This window comes from Camponotus floridanus, unplaced genomic scaffold (assembly GCF_003227725.1).
Source record: "Camponotus floridanus strain SB8 unplaced genomic scaffold, Cflo_v7.5 scaffold384, whole genome shotgun sequence".
Lineage (NCBI taxonomy): Eukaryota > Metazoa > Arthropoda > Insecta > Hymenoptera > Formicidae > Camponotus > Camponotus floridanus.
The window spans coordinates 66618-74598 of NW_020229530.1; the positions used below are offsets into that span (position 1 = coordinate 66618).

Here is a 7981-nt window from a genome sequence, read left to right on the forward strand (position 1 = left end):
ACGAAAATTTTGTAATAAAATTTAATTTTTAATAACTTCATTTGTCAAACAAAATGTTATTAAAATTTTCTAGATATAAAATTATTATTGAATGTTATTTAATAAATAAATGTTATTAAAAGCAGTTCTTATATCTATTTTATAATTTACATTATAACATTTTTATTATTGTATAATAATTAATAAATCTTTTCAATTCTGGCAATGTATACTAATTTTATACATCCTGATACACAAAAGATCCAGAATAATAATCCATTATGATTTTCTGGAGAATAGTTGATAATAATGCAAATAAAAAGATAAAGAAATGAAAGAAAGTTGAATAATATAACAATAATTATTTTTCAATGATCTTATTTTTTCTTGAATTCAACAATGCATGGAAAAGATGCAATTATACTTTTTGTAATCAAATCACTCTATTGAATATGTACAAATAAAAGCACAATTTGCTAGCGAAAATACAAGATGTTTCGAAAAATAAAAACTTCGCTTTAAAATATTTGAAGTTTTCTATTTTTTGTTTAAGGAGATACAATTTTATTTAAGAAGAAACATTATTTATATCGTTTTAATATGATTGAAAAACACTTAAAAAACAGAGCTTTCAGAATGAGAGTTAGACAATGGACTGCTTTATTTTTAATCAGCAATCATATTAAAACGGTATAAAATATTTATTATATAATTATATAGAATATTTATATTGTTATTATAATGCTATTATTTATATAAGTTATATAATTTGTATATAAATACTATATTATATTTTCATTATATTATATTATATTATTTATATATATTATTATATATATTAATATTATATAATATATATTATACATATTATTCTCTCTCCCTCTCCTTCTTTCTCTCTCTCTCTCTCTCTCTCCCCCATACGAAAAATAATTGGTATTAGATATCCACGAATATAAATAGTCATTCCAGATGTTGTAGATATTCAAATGTTTGCAATTCGAGGTTTCATAAGTACACTCGGTAACCAAATGCCTTAACACCTGAATTTGCCTGTGTCAAGGCATATTCAGATGACGTATTTGCACTCAATTATAATTGCGCGTCATGACTATTTAATATCTGGCAATGATGTTTCAAAGCGATTTTACGCAAAATTCAAACTAATATGTGACATATCTGAAAAAGTGGTTTAACATATGTTAAATATGTCAAAATGTATATGATTAAAAAGTAAGTAATGCACATTAATTATATGAAATATTAAAATAAAATACATTAAATATATAAAAAATATAAAGCGTGATATGAATTACACATATTAAGTTTTTATATTTAAGCAGCAGTCGCTCATCCTCAAATCTGCGACACACAATAAAAAACTGGCAATAATATGTGTAATTCATATCACGCTATATTTTTTATATATTTAATGTATTTTATTTTAATATTTTATATAATTAATGTGCATTACTTATTTTCTAATCATATACATTTTGACATATTTGACATATAACCACTTTTTCAGATATGTCACACATTAGTTTGAATTTTGCGTAAAATCGCTTTGGGACATCGTTGCCAGATATTAAATAGTCATGATGCGCAATTATAATAGAGTGAAAGTACGTCATCCGAATATGTCTTGACACGCGCAAATTCAGGTGTTAAGGCATTTTGGTTGCCGAGCGTACATCAGGGTATGTATAAATCAATATCCCGCAAAAATACGAACAACATTCAGATATTTTTAATATATATATATGTATATATATATATATATATATATATATATATATATACAGTCTGTAAAGTAAGAGCGTGTACAGGTTAATGTGTAGAAAAATTTATTTTTAATGATTTATAAGTACATGGATTTGTTGTACTACATGAAAAGAAAAATGCTATACCATTAATAATGAGTCCAGTCACCACCGGCATTGATAATTGCCTGACATCTCCGAGGCATACTTTCCACTAAGTTGACTGCGTATTCGTTCGGTAAAGACCTCCAAATGAGACGAATTTGTCGTGTCAGCTGCTTCAAAGTGCATACTCTTTTTCCTCAAAGCATGTGTTTGAGATATGCCCACACATTTTCAATGGGATTTGCATCTGGCGATTGCGATGGCCAATCAAGTGTGACGATGCCAGACTGCTCTTTCCACTCGGTGCAAAGCTTGCTCCGATGTTTTGGGTCGTTGTCTTCCTGTAAGATCCTCGTTTTTTTTTATGAAACATCGTTCAGCAGTCGGCAACAAACACTTTTCATAAATATTAAGCATTTTCGGAGCATTTAAATTGTATGTAAACAGATGTAATGCTCCCAAAACCCTGTTTTGAAAAGCAGCCCCAAAGATGAACTTTTACAGGGTGTTTAACGGTCCGTTGTATTAATCTATTGGCCAAGGACCATCTATTGACCAGGAACGTCGAATGGTAATATATCCCCAAACAGAAGCTTCGTCCGTAAAGATCATTGCCGTCATTTATTACATGTATATTGATATTTATTTTTAGATGGATATTTGTTCAATGTTCTGTATATGGATACATGTATGACGGAATTCGCCAAAAAAAATTAACCATCTGACTTAATTTATATAGAGTTCTGGAGTTCCTCGCAAAAGCTAGAGAAAATGCGGCTATAATAATCTGCGCTCTTTGACCGATAAGCCACAACTCGTTAAATTTGTGCCGTGGTCTTATACTGCCTTAGATGAAGTGATTTTTTGCTTGTTGTGGCTAATTATTCAAAGATGTTAAAAAATTGTGCTAAAATTTAATGTTCTGTATTTTTTGTGTGTGAATGTAGACATGTGAAATACGTGTATATCTAATGGATATCCGGTAGCTACTTGGCGGATATAGGTAGGTGGATGATATACGTGCACACAAAAAAAGAACATTATTGTTTCGAAAATATCTTTAGTTTTAATATGGAAATCTTAAAATGAGATTATATTATATATATGCGTTAATTAAAGAAAAAATATAATTGCTTGAATAATTACTTGCTTAATGAAGCCATTTTATATAGTTCAATCAAGAAAAATATATTCTTATGATTTAAGATTTAATTTTCTTCAGTGGAAAGAATGTTGAAACAATGTTAAATAGGAAATAATATTTTAAATCAAAGATTGTAATTTTCTTAAAGTAGAATTAAATAATTATATTTTTTTGAGATGACAACTACAATATCAAGCGACGTGGTAGCGTCGCGACGCCAAGTACATAAAAAACAAGTCCAAGCATTAAGTTCCACGTATTGAGTTGGGAGTCACTGCTCTCGACGCGGCGCTACCAAGTACCTTATCCGGAATTTCGCGTCAAATAAACTTTCGGTTAAGATATTTAATAAACTAAAGCCGTAATCAAAAATCTAATGACACTTTTATTATAAAACGGCGTGAATAAATGCTTTCGATTGCGACTTGTTTGAACAAAATCGATGCAGTCAATCCTGAGAAATGATGATCGAATATCAGAATTGTGACATTTCTCGTTTTCCTTCATTTCCAGTAGTCTCACGTGCATATGCTCACACGCACACACGCAAAGCGAATTTGTCACTCAAGCGGCGTTCACATCGCTGCATATATGATTATTGCTTCGATATGTACAATGCTTTAAGTGACAAAATCATATGTGCGCATGTGCGCACATACATGTGATATGTATATGTATGTGTACGTACATATGAAAGATAATTTATTAAAATTTATGTATATGTATGTACGTATAAAAGATACATTTATTAAAGTATAGTGCGGAATAGTGTAAGGAAAAGAAGTGACACGTTAAAATTACTTGTTTAAAAAAATAGAAGACAAGTGACATATTATTAAAAATTATTATCAAGCGACACAGTAGCGTTGCAACGCCGAATGCATTGATTAGTAAAAAAAAACTCAGATTTGTGACACTTAACGATCGCCAAGTAAACTGTGATTTATCAATCAAAAGGTAAATATTGTAAAATTTTTCTCATTTCTATTTAGATTAGACATAATATATTTTGACATATTATATTAATAAAGAGAATAGACAGTTATCATTTTGTGGAATATATATTTGTATAATTTATAATTATATATATATGTGTGCGTGCGTGCGTGCGTGCGTGCGTGCGTGCGTCGTGCGTGCGTGCGTGCGTGCGTGCGTGCGTGCGTGTGTGTGTGTGTGTGTGTGTGTGTGTGTGTGTGTGTGTGTGTGTGTGTGTGTGGAAATTTACATATTTTACTGCGCAATCATAATTATAGTTACGTAGACATTTATTACATTTGCCTGCGTAGACACAAACATAGTTACACAGAAATATTTCTTATATCTATAATAATAATATATATATATATATATATATATATATATATATATATATATATCCAAGTAAATTTCGAATTAAAAAAATTAAGACCAAAACAATTTACAAAAACTTGCGTGTTCGGATCGTATTATAATTCTCATATTTCTATAATTGAAATTAATTACAGGTATATAATTCGCAAACTTTGTAAAATTATATGTATTATAATGTGAATACCTTTATAATAAAAATTTTCTCTCAAAAATATATATAATAATTTTCCTAAATATATAATTTTCCTGAAAAAAATCAAAACTAAATATGAAATCAATGATTAATTAGCCAAATACATTAAAGCCAAGTACATTGAACAATAATCTAAATAATATAAGATTTCATATAAGATTTCATATAAGATTTCACATATGTCTAATATTAGAAAAGAGATAACACTAATTATAAATATAGATTATTTTAATGTAACCAGATAAAACCAGATAAAACCAGATAAAACCAGATACGCGTAACCAGCGTAAACCAGATAATTAAAGCGTAAACCAGATAAAAGCGTAAACCAGATATTAAGCGTAAACCAGATAAAACATGATAACAATAAATTTTTTATGTTTTTATGTTATTTTTCTGTTTTAGTATACAACTGCAGGGTTTTGTACTTGTTTACGCGATACAAGTAACTACTTCATTGGAAAGATGCTTTCTCTGTGTAACTCGATTTCACGATCTATTATGTTTAGAATTGTAAATCGTCACAGCTATTTACGATGTCTTTCTATATCACACACTAATTTTGAAGGTAAGTGAATAAATCAATAGAACAAATAAAGATGCAACTTTAAAGTTCGTTCTATTATTATATGTTTACTATTTTATATAATCACCTCACTATACTGAAGAATGCGCCAATATAATTCATATATTGTTATTTTTAAAACGTCTGTACCGTTATTTTAATGGCTATTATCTTAATACGAAGATTAGTTACATAAAAATTTAATAAAGGAAACTATAAAAGAAAAGATATAGAAAATATCTAAAATTCAAAGATATGTATGATTTGAAAAACGATCGTGTATAGATTTACGTTGCGATTAATTGCAATTGCAGGACGATGTCAACATCGCAAGTCTAACATCCAAACGAAAGCTAATCTTTCACAAGCAATCAAAGTTGCTCATATGTATAATCCCGGCGAATTTCCATTGTCGGACAAAACGTCGGGCAAACACTCGGCGAAGCTGTTGCAACGTGGCCCGAACAAACTTGTATCGTTTCGATCCATCAAAATATTCGATTAACGTTCTCCGACCTTCTTCGACGGGTTGACGCTTTTGCTGCGGGCCTCAAGAAATTAGGAATGAAGAAGGGCGATCGGCTGGGCATTTGGGTCCGAATGATCTCGAATGGTTCATAACTTCCCTGAGTGCATCGAGGGTGGGATTAATCGTTGTCGCGATTAATCCGGCTTATCAACAGAATGAATTAATTTATTGTTTGCAAAAAGTTGGCATAAAAGCGATTGTCTCACCGGACATGTTCAAAGTGCAAAATTATCCGAAGATGTTGTTGACCGCCAAAGAAGTCTATCCCACTTTGGAGCACATTATCATTTATTCGTCTAATCATATAACGTAAGATTCTCTTAATATTAATAAAATGTTAATATTAATATTATTTATTCTGTGTAATATAAATATTATTAATAGAAGAATTATTTCCTATTTAATCACGGGATTATGAAATGAAAGATTTTATAAATAATATTAATTTTAATTGATATTAATATTAAAATTATTTATTATTCACAGAGTTCCGTATCGTATTATTTATTTATTTCAAATAGAATTAATATAATTTTGGAAAGCAATGAGAGAGAATAGTTTTAAAATGTTATAATATATTTAATTAAATGAGGTGATTATTAGTTTCTTTCGGTCCTGCTCGATTAGATAATTATAAATTTCCACATGATTATTTGTGAACTTTTAATATGTCCACACATTGAAAACATTTGCCTCACCGATTCGTGAATATCGCGTGAGTTCTCGCACTTTAACTGACGGCAACCTTTTACTCAATTTTACGAAATGGATTAAGAACACACTGACTGTTGTCAAATTATATTTCATGTGCTCGCATTTTTAGATAAATATATTTCAATATATCACAGACATGCATTCTATATAATTAGATTTAAAGAATTCTAATAATTAATCTTCACTAGGTGTAACTAGAAAATGTTATAAATATATTGTATATACAAATATAAAATTATACAAACTGAAGTGTTAACATACTCTTTGTTAGAAAAACATATTTATCCAATGTATGTTAAGGACTAATTATATAATTATTTATAATTATTTATTTTAAATAATAAGAACAAATTTGATATGACCGATAAGTATTCATAAAGATATTATACAGATATTGATTATATAACTATAGCAAATAAGTTAATAATAATGAAACAATAAAATAACATAACGATTTCTGATATTAATATTTCTCGATATTACAATGGCTGGAGTCAAACATATTCACTGTTTTAGTCGAATCGTAAAAAAATAAGACATAATTATCGTTATGAGTGTCACCGAAAAAAAAACAGTCAATGAAAAAGCGCATAAACGAGCTTATAAAATTGCTTAAAAAGTGAGGACGGGAGCGAAAACAGTTACGATGTCGAGGTGAATGTTAATCAGCCAATCACACAAGGCACTCTCATCGAAAAAACTGATACTGTACGCAGTTTTCATTATATCTTTTTTATCTTCCGTGGATTCCGCGCATTTAGCCAGTACTATAAGTTTTCCAACTTTCACCCGATCAATCGCATTTGGATTAATTAATTTATGCCGTCATTGAAGAATCATGGCACAATATGACTAATGGCCTTTCACTGAATCTATCTATACGCGCTTCAGTAAACAACACAGTCAATTGCAGATGAGAACGATGTAAAATGATATTAGGTACGTTTTAATTTATAGCAAAGTTACATCATCGTTCAGCTGATTGTTGAAAGACTATCCTGGCGACGAAAGCGAAGTAGATGCGATCCGCTGCGGATAACCAGCTGAGATATTCTTGCATGTCGATGGATGCAAATATGTACTGCTTACATCCGGTTCCAACGGCAAGTCCAAAGCCACCCTCCGTCTCGCATCAGGTCTTATTGTAAATAACACGCAATAGAGTAAAATGGGATAAGAGTAAATATCAGATATATTAATCACTATATTATATATTCTTATGACATGTGTCAGTGGTCGCGTCAGATTTTTACAATAATTAATATTTCTGACATAAAGCCCCATGTATATTATTAAACAGTCTCATGCCTTTTTTCTAATTTTGTAATTATATGAATATATAATTTTTATTAAACAAAATTCTTTGTCAACGAAAGTTATTTCACTCATAAAATGAATTCAAGAATGCACTATTTTGTTTCTTAATTTTTGTTCTTTTTCTTCAGTCTATCTATCTGTTTTGTCTCCTATTGTGATCTTATTTACCTAATCCATCCGAGACTCTTCATTCATATGTATTATGAAGTATTGTTATGTTATTAGGCTCTAGTCTTAATCTGTTTTTTCATTTTCATACATGTTAATTTTGAGATAATTAGATGACGTACATTATTGGTCCAATAATGAATTTATTACATTTAAT

The 7981-nt window shown here is 29.4% G+C and overlaps 1 long non-coding RNA gene across 1 annotated transcript; it reads left to right on the forward strand.

The window, feature by feature from the left end:
* The first annotated feature begins 3729 nt into the window (after positions 1-3729).
* Positions 3730-5513, forward strand: LOC112638839. The gene is made up of 3 exons (XR_003123185.1): positions 3730-3945; positions 4937-5099; positions 5411-5513. It is a non-coding gene; the product is annotated as an uncharacterized LOC112638839 (long non-coding RNA).
* The last annotated feature ends 2468 nt before the right edge of the window (positions 5514-7981 follow it).